The following is a 19826-nucleotide window of genomic DNA, read 5'->3' on the forward strand; positions in this document are numbered from 1 at the left end:
GACGATCAGCAGATGCACTTTCCTGGACATGGTACGTTTACTGTGAGAAAGATTGCAAGGTTTCTGCGGAGTCGAGGAACGATGCTTGGGACCATAGAACCTTAGTAGGCAGGGACTGAGTCATCCTAGCACCTTAGCACCCATGAGCGCTGGACCGACTAGCTAACATGTCTCACTTGCCCTCCTACTCACAGTGGACCAAGTGATTAGGCAACCCAGAACACAACACTCCAGACTCTCAGGAATCGCAGTGACCGGACACACCCTTTTGCTCTCACACATGTACTTGTCCACAGTAAACTCTGACAGAGACACAAGACAAGTGTAAAATGTTTATTTTAACTATCGTGCTCTAGTATGCAGTACATGTGCCAAAATAAGCAAGGAAAAGCCTAACACAAATACGGTCAGTATAGCAAGTAATCCATAAATCATAAAAGGAGCTGTCATGATATCCGACAGGGTAAAATAACCCCCCTACCCTTCCACTGAAGCAAAATGATTACGCATCAGAAGATCTCTGGGTGTTTGAAGCAGACCCCGTACCTTACCATGCACAGATGTAAGTTCTACATCACAGTTGTAGTCGCTCTCTTCTCTCTGAAAATCTCCCTTCAAGTGTGTCTTTCACATGTCTGTACATACCTATGTGACAAAGAGTACGTGTTCCCAAAAGACAGCTGCATCTGTATGTTTTGTCTTGGTGCTAGTGCCTGACCAGAACACAATAACAAGGGGCATTGCTGTTTGACCCTGTTCACTGTGTTCAGACGAGATCCCAGGAAAGGACAGAACACAAAAACAACGGTAGGTTCCGTGTGAAAGTACAGGGTGGCACAAAGCAAAGTGCGTTTGTATAGTAACGTGTGCAACGCAGAGTGCAGCCTGCTTAGGCTACCATTGGGAAAACAACAATGGGCCTGCATGGGACATACGACACCCTCACCTTGGTCATGACAGAACTCAACAGGTAAGCAAAAGCAAAGTGTTCAAATACATGCGTTTAACACATTTCTCATTAATTGTCATGTCAGTCAGGCATAAAAATTAGGTTAAAAAAATACCCAGTTATAGCGTGTCGTTGGGTCCCAGGAACTGGGATGCCAAGTGGAATGACAGCGATTCCAGTAAGAAATCTGAACCTTCCGAGGTAGGGACATCAGCCATCCAATTGAGCGGGTCAAAAGAACAAACAGGCTCACCAGTTACCTTCAAATATCGCCCCAAACGATCCTGCAAAACTCTTACTGACTGCTGGAATGAACTTTGCTGCTCACGCTCAACTCCGGCACTCATCACGCGATGAAACGCATCGAAACAACAATTGCTCGATGAAAGTATCTTCGTCTTTAACTTTCACAGCGCAACCCTGAAGTACGTCCTACCTTCGTCGAATCTCAGGTGAAGTGCGCACTTATCGCGGGCGCTTCACTTGGACATTCCATTACCTACCTGAGCACTAGTAAGCTGACTCAAGGATCGTTTCCTGGCGGCCATCTTGGGGTTGCTTTTCCTTCTGCCTTTAAGTACTGAATAAGCCTTCCTTGCCTTCAAAGATGCCTTGAGGCTAATTACGCTTTCTGAAAAGCCTTTTCTCCTGGGGAGCTGACTGATCCTGACAGTAAGAACACCCTTGGGTATCAGTTTGCGGTTTACAAGTGATTTTAACATTAACATTAACATTAAGTTGATTCTGACCATGATACAATTTTGCACAATATCTATTACAGATGATACAATATTAGCGAAAGTATAAATACCGAGGTGACAGTGTATTTATGTTGTTCAACACAGCAATATCTAAATTATCTTGGTCAATTTGACGTAAAGATACTACAGGCTCCAGTTACAACAAACACCAAAGTTCATTGTAAGCAACATAAACAAATCATTTAGAACGTGGTGATTTTGGACCCAAAAGGAAATCAGATAGATCCAATTTTTGGATTTGAGAGAAATATGTTGTTTCACTGCAGATAAAGTGTAATGTTTTAATCGCCGTTGAGACAATTTACACACAGAATATGCTGTTACAGTGTTGTAGTGTATGGCTTGTGAATACTGGTGACCAGGTCTATTAATTTGAATTCAGATGTTTTGTTTAAAAAACAAGAGTGAAAAACATCTGTGTCTATTGGCCATAATAACTACTCACCCAGAGACATGATTGAAGAATTAAAGGTACCATTTTGTATAATACCATTTAATTGGTTCTTCAGTATAATTCGTGGAAGACTGCCAATCAGGAAGGGGGCTAGTGATGGAATATTAAGATTAATTTTTGCCAATCCCAGAAAAGTTGTTTGCTGGACAGAGTCATTCAGAAAAATAATTTGTCTGGGATCAGACATGCATGAAATAGAGATTCTGTACCTTGGACTTGCCAGGACTTAGTGCCCCAAATAGATTTCAAGTCAATATATTTTTTTAAGTAGCAAGAACCAATTTAAAATAGTATGATCTTGGGTCCGAAGCGTCATAACTCGTGAAATATGTATATTTTATCTTGTGTGTTTCGGAGCTATCCTGAGGCAGAATTGGACAATGCTCCCATTGAGTATAGTTATAATGGGGATGCTGTCCATTAGCTCTATGCAGAAAATGATGTCCATAATGTTGATAACAGAAAAACTCGGCACACTTGGCAGAATTCAAAAAGAAATCTTCAGATTCAAAAACAGCGTAATATTGTAATTCTGAAAACATCAAATTTATAGTATCAACATCCCAATCATCCGATTGCCACCGAGGCATTATAACATCACCCATGGAAACCCTGAATACATTGGGTATCTGAAGGGTGTCTGTTGGCTCAAACACATCAAATGGTACTTTATCCAATACAATTCCATTAGTGACTGGGACCGCTGAAATGTTGGCAAGGGTATAGTTTCTTTTCATTCTATATGAGGATGAATGTGGAGCCAACAGCCTGTCCACCAGTTCCGCAACAGAGCGTTCTGGGGGGTAATGGTCATTAATCGAAAGCCATCACAAATCCAATCAATATGAACAGAAATACCATGGAGAGCACTATCCAGATATATATCCACTGTGGAACCAGATATGTGCGTTTTAACCAGGAGATGAAAACACAAATCGGCACTGGTAGGGATGCAAAACCGAGGACAATGAAAAACTGTGGGAAGTACATTTATCTTGATCGATATAGTAGCCTGAAGAACTCAGTTGGACTAGAGGAGGCTGTGAGTCTGGATAAGAACTTGAAGCTCGCACATCCGAAGGGGTCTTGAGGGGTGGATCAGAATACATCGTGGAATGTGAAGTAGATGTAACAGGTACCAGGTCAACTGAAGACCCGACGTTTCCCTCCAGTGGCCGGGGAGAACCAGGGATGATGGTGTTTAACTGCTGCCAAACAGCTTCTTGCTGTTTTTCAATTCATGTGCCTGTAATATGGTTCCTACACATATGTTATATATGTTTCTCCTATATGCTATTTAATTTGATTTGTACGAAGCCTAAAAAAATTACCTTATATCAAAAACTCTGTTAGCCATATTCGACTCACTAAGGCTATTCACATATGTACACATATACAAATACGGTGATTTCTGTCTTATTAAGTAAATTTATGTGTTTTTTTGTATATGTAGGACATCTCCTTTCCCCCTTTCTTTTAGACTCTCATGTTTAACCATCCTGAAGTCTCGTTATTTCTAGAGTTAGTGTTTTTGTATATATATTTATGTAGTATTGTAGCGGGTCGCAAGGAGACACAGGTACTGGTGATGTGCTTATAAAGGCTTTTATTGCTTTTACGGAGCATTTGTGCAGGCGGGTACTTCTATAGTAAGGCAGGGGAAGATCTGGAACGCTTGGCTCCGGACTGGCGCGGCCTCTCCTCTCCCTCGTGGGGCGACTCTTCTCCAGTTTGTTGGTTCGTTGGCGACTTCTCCGGAGGGGTGGGTCACCCAGGGAAGAAAAAAAAAAGAAGATATGGGGGGGGGTCAGGTTCAGGGAAGATACGCTCCTTTTATAGGGAAGGGAGTGGGGGATCACGCAGTGCTCTCCTTAACACTACCCAGATAGTGAGTGAAAAGAGTGCTCAGGGTTAGGGCGCCCAAGGCCAGCTGTCGACGTATGGATCAACGAGGTTTAAAACCCTTTCCTCCCACCCAGGCTTTGATGCGGCCCCGTACCTGTTGTAGCCACACTTCCCTTGAAGTGTGGCACGGGGATTCGCCGGTACGGTGGCCTCCTGGCTCAGCCCTCTGGACGTCCGCGTTGTTCCCGTCTCTTCCTCCGCTTCCTCCTCGCGCCTGATCTCCTCCTCCTCCTTCGTTCTCCGGTCCTCCTCCGATCCTTCCACTCGCCCGGTCAACTCCACTTCCTCCGATCTTCTGTTCTCCTCCTCTCTCTCTCCTCGCCTGTTCAGCTCCGCTTACTCCGCTCTCCCGTTCGCTTCGCTCCACTCCACACTTCTCCTCTCCGGGTGTAACACACCCCGTCTTGTTCTCCAGTCCCGCTACTTCTGGTTCCGGGCTGTCGACGTCACGAAGGGGGCCGGGTCCAGGATCTCCGAACTCCGCCCAATTAAAGAAGCAGTCGCCTTTTTGTACCTCGGACTCGGTTTTCCAACACTGTGTGGGAGACAGGTTCTCGTGAGGCTGTTGGGAGAGAGAAGAAAGGGGGGTGACCTTCTAAGGTTTGGTCCGTGGTCCCCCCTGACATCGTCACAAGTATGTATTTTATATTTGTACTGTTTGTCTGCCTATTTAGTATATTGTTTTATATTTGTATTCTTTTCAGCCCTGACGAAGTTCCATTGGAACGAAACGCATTGGCTGTGCCTCGTTTTAAAGATTAAACAAGAATAAAGGATTTATAATTTTTTTCCCAAGATTGGAAGCTTCTTGAATTGTGTCATATGGTGCACCGTCCTTGCCCCTAAACAACATTCTGTTGTGGGACACTTCTAGGCATATTATTTAGAATCCGCCATATGGTGTAACTTGACATGTTCAATGGAAACAAAACAATTGTATTTGAATCCAGGAAGAGGAGGTAGAATCACAGTTCAGGTACCCTGAAGACCAAGCCCTGGAACAGGAGCACAGTAAGATGGACTGAATTCTTTCTTGATTGCCACTTTTTCACGAACCAGACCACTAACTTTAGGAAGCCAGCCAGAGACAGGAATCAGAACAGCTGCATCCGATGAGCGAGTCGAAGGCAAATGTGCATTTGCCAGAGAGTCACAACATTTTTGTAGATTCTGCAAGACAGTACAGTGATTATCTATATCAAAGATTGTGGCTGCCGCCATAATGTTTAGACCATCAAGGTCTGGAACATACATCTTGATGCCAAAGAGCATTTTATATGGGCTCCACCAATCCAAAAATCTTTTAGGGAGGTTGTTAACTGTACGTTGGCCCCATAAAGATGAGTCAACCAGCCACGTCCCGTACCTAATACCTTTGCCATTAAAAACTGCTTTAAGTCACAGTTCATTGGCTCCATAACAGAATTGCCCTCAGGCCTTAATGGAGATGAAATATGCACCTGCACCCCCATGGATGTCATCGAATAACATGCATTATCAGAAACAAGGGAACCACAATGGTCAAGATAAACACAGCCAAATGGCTGATTTGAAAGAAAGAGCTGTGTCTCAGGTGGACGGGACACAGTAGAAAACTTAATCTGTTGACAAATGTCACAACATAGGACATAATGGCGAGTTTGCTGATACAAACCACGCCACCAATAACGTTGCTGTAAAAGTGAAATAGTGGCAGCGACTCCCGCATGCAAGGAGGGTCCCAAATTGCGAGGGCTCCCCATGCAGTTTCCAGAAAGCTAGATCTTGGTCCAGAAAGAGTGCTTTTTAGGTCTCAGCTAGACAACGCTTGTGCTATCTCTTCGAGACATGATGCATATACTTTTTAGGCTTCAGCCCGCCCATAGGCTTCCCATTTGATGGCTCCATCATGGCTCTCCTCCTCGTCTTTCTCCCTATTTGTCCTGGGCATGCATGCGTCATGCCTTTTCCTGTGTTTAGCCCTCCCCGAGAGCATGGGGCAATCACTATATCAATCCACTGGTTTCATTTTAGCCTCGTTTTTAGGAACCACTTTTTAACTTTGTTGAACTGCAGTTTACATGATCAGTCCTGTTTTCACTCACTCCATTCAGTTTCTGTGAACAGGCCTGTAAATCTTGTTCTTATCTCTTCACATTTGCTGAGCATTCAAACACTGAGATCAAATGCCAGATGCTCTATTCAGAGGGCACGTGTTCCATGACCTCACGCCAAATGGCTGTTGCTTGCAAATGGGCAGAACTCTGCTTAGAAATGTGATTTCTGCCCACAACAGCACAAATTTGCATTGTTGAACACTTCCGATTTCAGAAACAACACGTCATATTTTCCAAATGCATGTGAAAATATTTTTTCCCCTGTGGAAGTGAAAACTAGCCTCACTTCCTGTCATGTGTTTCCTGCATGGGACATTTTAGTTTTCCCTATGTTAGCCTAACTGTGCACATTATAGGCCTGATTTTTCTTTGCACACGTTACCATATAAACATGGTTGCTTGTACTTTCACACGGAACCTGCAAATGTTTTTGCGTTCTGTTTTTTTCCTGGAATTTAGTCTGCGTGCAACCGACAAGGCCAAGCAATAATGTCCCATGTTATTCTTTCTGGCCAGGCACTAGCACCTAGATATAACACAAGAATGCAGCTGTTGTTTATGTGCACACATGTCCTATTATATAGATGAGTACATGAGCCAAAAGCAGACACATGGAAGGAGAGTTCTGATAGAATAGCACTGCGTGCGCTGAAATGTAAAACGTCCATCTGTGCATGCTTAGGTATGGGGTCTGCCGGTAATCCCCGAGACCATTCATATGTTCATTTAGACTTAGAAGCAAGGGGGGATGTGTAAGATTACTCTGTCCTATAAAATTACAGTGCTTTTGATATATTCGATCATTAACCATGCCAACAATATTTTTGTTATGCGTCTCATTTCTAATTGTGGCACGTATACTTCATTTCAGAGCACAATAGTTTGAATAAATGTTCTTAACCTTCTTCGTGTCTTCTGGTTATCTTATTGTTGACAATTACAAGTGAGCGAGCGAAAGGGTGTTTTCTGTTACCACGATCCCTGAGTTGGTCTAGAGTGTTGTGTTCTGGGGGTGCAAATTCACTTGTTTCTCTGGTAGGGTTAGGAGGGCAAGTGAGGCACTATAGCTAGTCGGACTCTGTCTTATAGATACTGAGGTGGTTTGGTGACTCAGTCTCGTCATGCTGATGTTCTATGGTCCCAAGCATAGTTCTGTTCCAGAGCAGATTCCCTGCAACAATCCTTTATTATTTTAACACGATTGTCAATAAAAATGATCACACATCATGTTCTTCTCCGAGTATGGTAAATAAACTATTAGCACGAAATAGATTAATTGTCCTTGTCACTGGTGCTTTTCTACCACCACTGTTGTTTCCTTAGTTGGGAATCGGTGACATCTCTCAAATTGGAAGCTCTGGAGGCGTATCTACATGAATATTTATCTTCTATTGCTGCCACCAATAGATCCGGTTATAAACCCCAATGTACCCCAATATAGCCCTAGGTAGTTGCACGACCGTTTACCTACATTTGTGTTACCATTGTTCTACATAACGGTTCTGGCGCTGACCCTTTACCTAGTTGGATGCTGCATAAATGTTGTGTGGTTTTCTCCAAAATGTAGCCTCATTTATTATGCATGAGGATTCTTAGTATCACAGCAGGGTTACCATCTTCTGCATAATAACTCTGTATATGGGTCACCAATATTGTCATCCTCGGCCGACATGCCCATAGTACCATGACACATCTAGGTAGAACCCCCGAGGGTACCTTTTGGGTATATAAACACCATATCTTTGCTAGGCAGCCATAGGAGAAGAAACTTCCATGCTGACATGCTGACAGGAGACGCCGAAGTCCCTGCCCGCAGACACTCCAGCACGTTGTGGTCTAACATCCTTCAAGGGGTGTCCAATTCGAGACCAAGACGGGGTCCTTCACTCTCTCATATCAGGTAATGAGGTTGGCTCTTTCCTAGAGGGGATTCTAGGCTATACAACTACATACATGCTAGGTACACTTGGGTACATCTAGTTAGGGTTGCATCGTAGGAGTACGCATTATTATTGTCATGTATCTATATGCCTGCATATATTCATTGTCATAGAATTTGACCTGCTATTTACTTTATTGGTGCTTATAACCGTATACATCTGTTAGTGTCTAATGGTTGTTGCAGCACACGCATTTTATACTACCATGACGCTGGTTCAATAAATGCTTATTGATCACGTCCCCATATTTTATTATGTATATCTCTCTGAGAACAAGTGATCACGAGTGACTGAGCGAAAAGTACTGTACTGTTGCCACGATTCCTGAGGGATCAGCGTTGTCATGTTCAAAAGTTGCAAGGAACTGTTCACTCCTTGGTAAGAAGGGCTCATAGTGGCACTGTGAGATAGCTGGTCTGCGGACTAACATACCCTCTGGGTGTCTGGAATCAGTCTGGACACCAATACCTTAGTTTATGTTGTCTAAACAAGCAGATCCTTTATAGATTTGTAGGAACTACACGACAATCCGATCTATGTTTTAAGGTGCATGGTTATTTTGGCTGAAGTGAGGCTACGCTTCACATTAGCTGATCGTGGCAAAATTAAATCAGCAGGTTCCCACCCATCCCCCAGCCTATGAATCTAGCTGATAGTATGCAGCGTCGGAGCTAGCGGAATTGCATACTAAATGTCACTCGCACAAAGAGATAAGATCCCTTGACAAACATCGTACATTCTGAGAGGCAGGCGAGTCAGAAAACAAAGGGTAGTTTCATATTTGTGTGGGTTTCTCATTGATGTTACAACAGTTTACCTCATTTCATTTACTCGTTCTGTGGTTGGGTTATTTTATGTGACTGTATTCTCGAGTGACAAGCGTGGTTTAGTTTTGATTCCCGCTGCCTGAAAAAAGTGTTTCCCATTGTATTATTTGGATCAGACCATCACGTAGGAGGCTTGTTGGGAACCCATTGCTTTAAGTGTTAGCTATATACGCGCCCATTGATGTACATATATTTTTTGTTTTTAAAATGACGAGCATGTCTATAAATATCATGGTTTTAATGATTTTTAATGCAGCTCTGTGTAAAACAACGGGCGTGTCCAACGAAAACACCCCATTATTATACCTTTGGCCAGTGTAACAGCGCTATTTTTTCGCACTCTGTGCACCTTTCTCTTGCGTTAATTGTGATTTACTCTTGGATTTTATAGGAAGAAACCAGAAGGAAAACTTAATCAACCTCGTCAGTTCTCATCCGCTGCTCTCTACATGATTGAGGTAATATTTAGTTCTTTTTACCTTTTAGTGCGATGCACACAGAAGGCATTTGACTGGAAAAATACGTGCCCAGCAGAACAAACAAAATTGCAAAGATTTATTTTCGATAGTTAGCTTTCTTTTATTTTGACAATCTTTTCTCACTTTGCAATCACATTTTTGTTTCTTGTTGCTTGTGGGCGCTGTCACAGTAACATCAACACAAAGACACTAACATTAACACTGTAACAGTAACATTAATTAGGGGGCCAAATATGGCTAAAAGACATTCAAATTCACAATGCCAATAGCTCAGAGCTTGGGCATTGTGGAGACCTATTGGCTTTGCCGATGCTTGTTGAAATTTGGTGTAAATCTGTTCTGTAGTTTTGGAGCTTTTAAAGAAAAAAGATTTATGTATATCTAGAGACATAAAGCCAACCTGAGCGAAAACTTGCAGCTGCCATTTCGTGAATCGGGGCATGGGGACGGGGGATGGAAATAAAGTATAAATAGTGTATAAGGGATCAGAGTAGAGGTATCCTCACACCAAGGGACTGATGGAAGGGTCTGTGCAGGACCCCTCATGGGCAAAAACAAATTCAAAAAGATTTTAATTTTAACTCACGAGGATCCTCGGATCCACCGCAGCACTCATCGTGGCCCCTGTGTGGATCCACAGATCCAGACCCTGTGGAAAGAAAATACACCTACTTACAGACCCACTCAACACTCTCTATCTTATACACCCACCCACACAGACATATATCCACTCACAAATCCATGAACTCACTCACACATCCATACACCCACACACACACATACAGATAGTCAGTCACACATCCTTCACACACCTATACTGTCACTGATACATCTACTCACAGAACCAGAGAATCACTCTGAGATCAACACAGCCACATATCCACCCACCCATCACACACTCACATTACCCACTTACATACTCACACAGCCACTTACTCACCTGTACAGCCACTCTCACACCCTCTCAGAGACCCAGAAAACCACTCACACACCCATACAGATACTCGGTAGTCACATATCCATACAGCCACTCGCACACCCTCTCACATACTCATACAGTCACAGATACATCTACTCTGAGTCAGAGAACCACTCATACTGTTATATTCCCTAGTTAGGTCCATGCAGCAAAGTGTCTCATTGCTTACATTGGCCTGCCTTTTTCATAATAACTTTTTCAGCTGTGACCTTTTGCACAGTTAGGTACCTGACAATGTTGCTTCAAATCTAAACTCATTATGCATAAGGCTTCTGACAACATTATCATAATCCCCTGTACATGACGTCTAATATCTAGCCACACCATGTACAAATGTCATTGTTGTCTTCATCCAAGGGTGATAGGGCTATCCACAATCCATAACATCACTAATCGATAAACACATAATAAGACCACTTTCTACCATGAAAGATCGGCAGCTTTGATAGATTAGCAGAGGAGGCACTTCCGCTGATTTCGAAGGTCCCTGCATTCTGAGACTTCACCACACAATGGTCTGACACTCGGGGAGAGGGGACTAAATTGTGACCAAGGCGGGTTCCTTCATTCTCTTCCATCAGGTAATGGGCTCGGATCATCCCTTGAGAGGATTCTTGGCTACACACACTCTAAAAGCATTTAGAGTAGGGTTTGCATAGTAGGAGTACACTTGATTGCTGTCTTTTAATATGCCTGCACATATTTAATGTTTTAACACCATGGTAGAAATGTATCTACCGTTCACTCTTTTGGTGCTCGTAATTAACCCTGGGCGAAGTACTGCATTACGCTCTTGTAGTTTGCGAAGTTTGCGCTACTTTGCACTATGCGAATTGCACGTAGCACAGTGCAAACACACATTGCGTAGCGCAGCGGTCATTTTTTGCTTGCTCGCGGTCCTCAACGTCAAGTTGTCGACCGCGAGGGAGCAAAATGACATCCCAGCGAGACTTTTTTCTCGTTCGCGTTCAGCAACATCATTGCGAGTGGTCGCGTATGCTTGCGACCACTCGCAATGAGAAACTACCAGTCCGCATTGAGAAAGCTGCCGCTCAAGTAGAAATCTACTAGAGCGGCAGAAAACGACCACTTGCACTGTGCAAGATGAGGTCTGCACTGATTGCACAGTGCGGACACGCATCCGGCACTGTGCAACCAATGCGAACAGCATTTTGCACAGTACACTACGCAGTTCGCGTAGCTACGCGTAGCGCAAAGTTCACTTCGCGTAGCTACACGTAGCGCTACTACGCGAACTACGCCCAGGGTTACTCGTAATCACTTTCATTTGCTTCTGTCTCCTGATTATTGCAACACATGCATTTTATACAAGAATAACATTGGCTCTATAAATATATTGAACCACCAAACTGTGTATTCTGTATACCTCTCTGAGAATAAGTGAGCTTGAGTGACTGAGCGAAAAGTACTGCACTCCTCCCATGATCCTTGAGGGGTCAGGCTTGTCATGTTCAGTGGTTGCCAGAAACCATTCACTTCCTGTGGTGAGTGTGTGCATGGGTGTGTTGGTGAGTGAATGGATGTTTCAGTGGTACATGTCCAAGTAACTACATATGTAAAAGGCAGTGTATGTGAGAGTTAGAATATAAAAATGACTATACGTGAGAGTCAGTGATTGTGAGAGTGGCTGTATGGATGAGTGTGTACTTGTATCAGTGATTGTATAAGAGAGTAAGTATGCATTAGTATCTGTATGAATAAGTGAGGTGGTGTTTGTATAACTGTGCAGGTGAGTAAATGGGAGTGTGATTGATTCTTTGCATGACTGACTAGGTGTGTGAGTAACTCCATGGATGAGTGGCGGTGTGTGAGTGTCTGTATAGGTGTATGAATGCATATGACAGTGTTGGATTGATGAGTGACTTCATGTATGAGTGATTGTATGGGTGAATGAGTGGCTGTGTGTGACCTAGGAATCACTGAGTGGGTATGTAGTAACTGGTATTGGTGTGTCTATGGTTTGAAAATGGTAGTCTGTATTTTAGAGTTGGTGTATCAAAGGTTATATTAGGGTGTGAGGAGGTGCATCAGATTTTCACGTGGATGATGTCAACAGTGACGTCATCAGTGATGTCATTTGAGATGTCATCAGTGATGTCATCAGTGACGTCACTGACCATGTCATGAATGATGTAATATGTGACGTCATCAGCAGTGCATTGCGGGGGCGCGAGTTATAGTTAGCTGAACTTTCTATAATGGCAGAATTTTTCTGGTTTTGTACGAGTGAAATGTCCAACTAACTATAGCGTCCCTGTAACATATGTTTTTTTCAGTGAATTTCTAAGGTTTTTTAAATGCTAATTTCTAACTATAACGTCCCTGAAACCTGTGGTTTTTTCAGTGAATATCAAAGATTTTTTAAATGCTTATTTCTAACTATAACATCCCTAAAACCTGTGTTTTTTTCAGTGAATATATATATATATTTAGAGCAACAGGTCTGCCTTTCACTAGGTAAGGGGTAGATGGTCTGGCTTTAAAAGGGGGGCTGAGGTCCCCCTGAAGGCAAGTGTAATAAGTGACTGTCCCCACCTGCCAGTAGATACTTTTAATGTCCCCGGGACCACTATTCCTTCATTGCAAGAGTTGCACATTGGTGTGCACTGACTGTGCGCCATCTCTGTATGACGGGGCACTCTCTCATGCCATCTTTGCCTCTGTACCTGTGTCTGTAATATGATGAAGGTGAAAGTGAGTTTTTAATTTGCATGGGGCCTTGGAAATGGGGCCCTGTACCTGTATATGGTATTCTTATTGGCTGTAACAATGTTGAGAATGGTCAAAGTAATCATATTGCCCCCGAAGAGGTCGTTTGGATGACTCTGACTGACCTACATGTATCCTCCACCTGGACACTGAACATCTCATATGACTCATTTAAAAGCCTTTTACGCAAAACCCTTAAAAACCTGTCTGAAAAAATGATATCCTCAAACTAAAATCTAAGCCTCCCAACTGGTTTCTAGTAGCTACCTATGGTGAGTTAAACCTGCTACCTTATCTGCGACTCTTTTTGTTAAAATCCTATAAATTAAGGTTTTTAACGCTGAGAATGGCCCTATTTAATGTGGGGGAAATACTCCAAAGATAGAAACTTACACAGGCAGGAGATTCCTGCAACTTCTGCCCATACCAGAGGAAATCAGTGACCCACGTATTGTGTCCCTGCCTTGGGTTTGCGCGGGAAAGTTAATTTTGGCTTAAACCAATTTTTTGAGAACTGAACATTCCCTTTTGTCAGGACGAAATCGGCCACTGTTAAGGGAAGGGATTTCAAGATCACAGTGTGTTTTCTAAAGTTTATGAACAGTGGCCACTAGAAGTGCCTCACTAGCAAACGCTGAAATGCAGCTCATCCGCTACCTCTTATAAAGTAATATTCAGTCTTGCACTTTAGTTACTATTTTTAGAATCCCCTTTTTAGGTCTCGCCTGAGCCAGCGCTTTAGCGCTGCTCTCGCGAAAGCTTTTGTAAAAGGGGGATTTGAAAGTGCGAACTAGTGCTTTCAGGCCGCCAACTACAGTGCATGTGCGCCGGGCGCGCGCACCATTTGGCAGCCTACGTGATCATTTCGTGGCCGCTTTTGAGCCGCGCGGCCATTGAGAACATCAAAGCGGCCGCGATTACTTTCACTTTAGCGGCCGCATGGCCGCTTTGATGTTTGATCGCGATCACTTTCGCGGCCGCTTTGCATAGCCAATAGGTCTCGCTTTTGGGACCTTATAAGTATTTAGTTATGCAACTATTGCATAGCTAAACACTTATAAGGTCCCAAAGGCGAGACCTATTGGCTATGCCAATGCTTGTTAAGTTTTAACCACCCCACTACTCGAACCCAACCAAGCAGGGTTTAGAGCCCACAACAGCACGGAACTAGTCATGTTATCAGTACTAGATGACCTACGTCTTAAAACAGATAATAAAGATCCCTGTGCCCTGGTGCTACTCGACCTCTCCGCGGCATTCGATACGGTCAATCATGACCTTCTTTTGTCGCGGTTGGGGGAGTTTGGCATCAAGGGCACGGCCCACGCCTGGCTGACCTCGTTCCTTGGTGGACGGGTTCAGAAAGTACAACTGGATGACATGGTGTCAGAGGCTGCTAAAATCACATGCGGCGTCCCGCAGGGCTCTGCCTTGTCCCCCTTGATGTTTAACACATATCTGCAGCCCCTCATTTCATCTCTGAATCAGATGGACTGCAACATATATAATTATGCCGACGACACCCAGATCATCATTCAGATAGGCGATTCCCCTATGGCTGATCAAAAATTGAAGAATATTCTAAAATTTACAGTCAACTGGATGACGGCAAATTTTTTAAAGATCAACCCGGACAAGACGGAGGTTCTGCCTATCACAACGTCATCTAGCCCCCGGTGCGACCTCCTTTGGCCATCCGAATTAGGTAACGCCCCAATACCGGCAACAGCAGTAAAAAGCCTGGGCATAATCATCGACACAAATCTCACTATGTCAGCCCAGGTCTCGGCGGTGGTGGGCACTTGTGTAGGCCTCCTGAGACAACTGCGCAAGCTAGCTCCCATCCTAAAGGCCGACACTCTCAGACGAGCAGTGTCAGCCTTAATTCTGGCCCGACTGGATTACGGCAATGCCATGTACTTCGGCATTCCGAAAAAACTCACCAGGAGACTCCAGATCGTCATGAATGACGCGGCCAGACTTATATATAATAAACCAAGAAGGACACCGGCCACCCCCCTCCTCCGGGAGCTACACTGGTTGCCAGTGAATCAACGAGCCAAGTTCAAGGGCCTATGCATTACGCAGAAAGCCTTATATGGACAAGCCCTGAAATACATCAAAAAACGCCTTGTCCCATATGCTCCTAACAGGAACCTACGCTCAGCCAACGCCGCCCTATTGATCTGCCCTAGGATCAAACGATCCACCATCGGTGGTCGGACATTTTCCCACACAATGCCCAAAGCTTGGAACCAACTGCCTGAAAATCTGCGCAAAGAAACCAGACTCCTGCCTTTTAGGAAGGAGCTAAAAACTGTGCTCTTTCAAGAGGCATGGGGTAACATCTAGTCGGTTTTTCTTCCTGCTAGTACTCACTCGTCTGCTAAGCGCTTAGAGACCCCGGGGTGATAAGGCGCTCTACAAGTCAAAAATACAAATACAAATACAAATACATATGCCTGGTGTATATGAACTGTGGGCCATATGTACGACGAAGTGGCGGAGCGTGTCGTTAGCCTTCTGGGCTTAACGACACGCTCCGCCACTTCAGAAATGCAAGGCTGCACCATATTTACAAGAATGTGGTGCAGCCTTGCGTTTCCCCCTGCGATGGTGCTAAGTTTCACAACTTAGCGCCAATGCAGGCCCCCTGCACCAGAGTGCAAGGGTGTCTGCGTGCAGGGGAGGATTGGTTATGAGCACGAAGGTGACCCTTCCTGCACATAAACAATCATTAAATGTCATTTTGTCACTTTCATGTGTGCTGCTTCGTGCAGCACACATGAAAGTTTTAAAATAGCATTTTTTAAAAAGGTTTGTTTATGTACAGGAAGGGACACCTTCCTGTACATAAACCAACCATGGCATTTTGCTTTTTCCATGTGTGCTGCACGCGGCACCACACATGTAAAAAGAAAAAAAGAGGAGAAATAATGCTTTTCTGCTCTTTTCGCCATCTTAAGACCAGGATTTTCTTGGTCTTAATTTTGGCACTGCCTCCTATATACGCCATCCTTGTACTTTGGGAGCAGCGTCAAATACAATGGGTGTTGCAGTAGAACGCCCACCACAACACCCACAGTACGCCTCTTTCACGCTAAGCATAACGTGAAAGGGTGCCTTATGTACAAGGCAGCGTAACGCTGCCTTGAACATAAGGCGCAGCCCCTATCGCCACGGGGCTTCTACATATGCTCCTGTGTGTTTTAGATGTATAAACTGTACGTGTTTTAAAGATTTGATTTTTTTTTAATTACCTATGAAATAAAGATTCTTATTAATCATATTAAGGACACAGTTCTTAGTCGGACAAGCAATTTCTGCGCCACCTAATTATGAGTTCCTCGGCGTGGTATTTGACCTAGTGTTATCATGTGTATTTCCACATAAAACTTCCTCCTGTAAAAAACTGAAGAGTTCTGTGTGCAGCGACGTCGTCAGAATTAGGAATAGATATGGAGTCTGAGTTGTGCGTGATTACTACACCTAGTAGGGTTAGTAAATAATACCTAATATTGTGCCTTAAAAGTTTGTTTGACGCAACACACGATCATCTGCAGGTCTCTTGCTTTGCATAACATAGGTTGAGCATCCTTACCATTCTGTGGAAAGGCGAGGGCTATGTTCCCACCTATTCATCAGTCTTAAGTCAAATGTATCTGAGGCATGTACTATGAGAGGACGTCCTAGGTGCGAGAAAAAGTTTCTTTATTAGGCACTAATCGAGGCTAAATCAAGAAGGGGTTGCCATCCCTATAGGATAAATTGTCAGACAACTTCACTCATTCATAAACTTTCTAATAGTACACAAATGCTTCCCTGTCAAAGTCTGAACCTCTTTTAATGCACGTTCTGTACAGACAAGTTTCCCCTTCGTTCATTAGTCCTTAGGCCCAGCTGTGTGCCATGAATAGAGATGTGAAGCCATTCTCGGAGGCATTCCTCTGGAGCAGTAATTGGGTGTGAGCCAGCTCCTCCCAACATCAACATTCGGTGACAATTCATAATTTAAAGGTCTGACTCGTGATGTAGACTACCACCAAAAGACTTGCTTGAAATATGGCTTGTTAACCCTACAACTGCCAACTTAAATGCAACTTCTCGCTGAGATGTAAAAATACTACATTCCAATAGTAAAAGCAACGGCGGTGTTACCAGCGCTCCGAGGTGTTTTCTGCCTGGCCTTTCCTAATGAAACACTAAATTGACTTCATTTTGCTGGTACTTCCTTTGTTTCAAGCACAGCACAGCAACTGCGTTTCGAAATTAGGCCGTTCACCGGGCCACAAAGGGCGGCTATCCAAACAACCATCCAGAAAACAAAGGCGCCAGAAGTTGGAAATTAATGAGAACAAGAGGCAGTGAGCGCACGGCTACCATTAAATAGACATTTATTTCAGGTTAGACCATTAAGTAACATGGAAACGTTCTACTATTAAACAACATGTTTCCCTTTGAAGGGCCTACCTTTTTGCCAAATTTGGTGTAATTCCCTTCAGCAGTTCGGGCTGTAGCTGTGTCTAAAGTTTCCTATGGAAAATTACATGGGGAAAACACGTTTAGGGACCCCCCTGTCAGGATTGCTGGTTCCCCCGGGACCTGCGAACTACAATTATGGCCGCCACTAGGTAGCGCGCATTCGTGGAAGCCGGACAGCCGAGTTAAATTCCAGCGTCCCTCGAGCAGTGACGCTTTGCATCCTGCTTTTCAGGGAAGTATTGCACCTCCGTCTCACTAACCTTCCACTTTCGGGACTCAGTGTTCCTCGTCCTCGTCGCGGCGTTTCTCCTGTCCGGGTCGTTATTTCAGCGTTCCTCGTCCTGTCTGATACATCCTGCTACCTACAGAAAAGAGGAAAGATAAAAGCACAAAGCAAGCTGCATTACCGGTTTTGACGGTGACAGCGCTCTCGCGCTGACATTTATTTTTGTATTCTTTGTTTATTAACACTGACCTGATCCTGTGTTCTCGGCGCTGTGGGGATCCGTCCTTGTTTATGCACCTATCATTGGAGAAAGGAATAGAACCATTATTTACCTGACAAAAAGGGTCTTATTTTGTTTGAAGACAGTTTTGGGATATTTTCTTACGCTAAAGAGTGGTTTAAAGGTGGGTTCTGCCATCTACAGAGGTCATATAATTTTAATTAACCCCCATGTTTAAGTGGGCCCTTAGCTTAGCTGTTCCTCGTTCTTTTCCCAGCACCAAAATACATGCCAGCCACAAGCTGTACACTCCACCTGCCTACAGTATATGGAAGAAGGGAATCTTTAAGGTAGGGAACAGTATATTAGAGAGAATTAAGGAATAGGGAGTAACTTTACTTTCTGTTAACTTTTTCTCTGTACTTCCTTCTTGCCAACAGCCTTTACCTCGTCCTGACGGGTCCTGTTGCCATTTGTGTTCGACGTGGGAATACCTTCTCTTTTTCCTTGTTTTGTTTCTCCTTCTTCCCCAGGGTTACCATTGTCACTTTGACTTCGTTGGGTGCAATAGGTGGCTTAGGGAAGTTGTGGACCTTGCTTCATGTTCATGATGTTCCTGCGGAAATATTTGTAGAAACCTTGACACCCTCTTTTTTCTCAGCCCCTGCTTGTCGAATCACCCCAAAACTTTCAAGACAGGAGCTGACCGGAGCGGGCCACTAGTTTTGAAAATTTCTCAAAGATTCGTCAACTGGCGCCAAAGATATTGAGAAAAAAAACGCTTTTCAGATTTCCTATGGAAACTAGGTCCTAACTATAACTACCTACTGGCGACCGCCAATAGGTAATATTATCTACTGGCGGTCGCCAGTAGATAGTTATAGTTAGGACCAAGTTCCCATAGGAAATCTGAAAATTCTATTTTGAATAACTTTGGCGCCGGTTGACTTATCTTCGTGAAATTTTCAAAACTAATGGGGCGCTCCGCTCAGCTCCTACCCTGAAAGTCTTGGGGTGATTCGTCAAGCGGGGGCTGAGAAAAAAGGGGGGTCCCAAAACGCGTTTTCCCCATGCATTTTCCCATAGGACCTTTAGTCGAAGGTACAGCCCGAACGGCTGAACAGAATTACTTGAAATTTGGCAAAGAGGTAGTCCTCAGGTCAGGCATGTGCCTTTTGCTTAAATGGTGTAAATCCGTTCAGTAGTTCCTGAGAAAATCAAAAGTAAAATCACATATATATCTGTATAAATATATATATCAAAAGTTAGGAAATTTCCTAATAGCTATAACTCGTGCTCTAAGGTAACCATAACTCTCGTCCCTGTCATGTGCAGTTTTCTAATCTATAATTTTACAACAAATGTTGCAATGATATTATTAATAATGCCATAGATGATGTCATAAGTGATGTAATATATGGGGTAATTAGCAGTGCATGGCGAGTATTCACCTCAAATACTAATAATGTGCAGAATAAGGAACACTCCCTGCCATATTTGCAGTAACTGGGAGTAGGAGAGTAGGATCTGCTTCACATGGGTACCCCCACTTTTTGCAGGTGTTTCACTGTTTTTCCACCTTAGTCTGGCTGTGGCCCTGCTAATCAGGAACACAGCCTAGCTGCTTCCTCTCTAAAATGGTTTCCATGTACATTAGGTACATATCTAATTGGATTCTGGAGTGCCTTGTAAGCTCCTAGTATATGGTATACTATGTACCTAGGGCATAGGTACCTCAGAGGCCTACCAGGGGCTGAAGCATGTATTATGCCACCCCT

At 43.8% G+C, this 19826-nt stretch overlaps 1 protein-coding gene across 1 annotated transcript in view; it reads left to right on the forward strand.

Moving 5' to 3' along the window:
* The window catches only part of LOC146839251 (uncharacterized), a 239263-nt gene that overhangs the window by 18144 nt on the left and 201293 nt on the right, over positions 1–19826 (forward strand). Inside the window, exon 2 of the mRNA XM_085651294.1 lies at positions 9324–9390. The gene's annotated coding sequence lies outside the window, so the exon portion shown is untranslated. The remainder of the gene's footprint in view (positions 1–9323; positions 9391–19826) is intronic.

This window comes from Triturus cristatus, chromosome 4_1, assembly GCF_964204655.1.
Source record: "Triturus cristatus chromosome 4_1, aTriCri1.1, whole genome shotgun sequence".
Taxonomy (NCBI): Eukaryota; Metazoa; Chordata; class Amphibia; order Caudata; family Salamandridae; genus Triturus; species Triturus cristatus.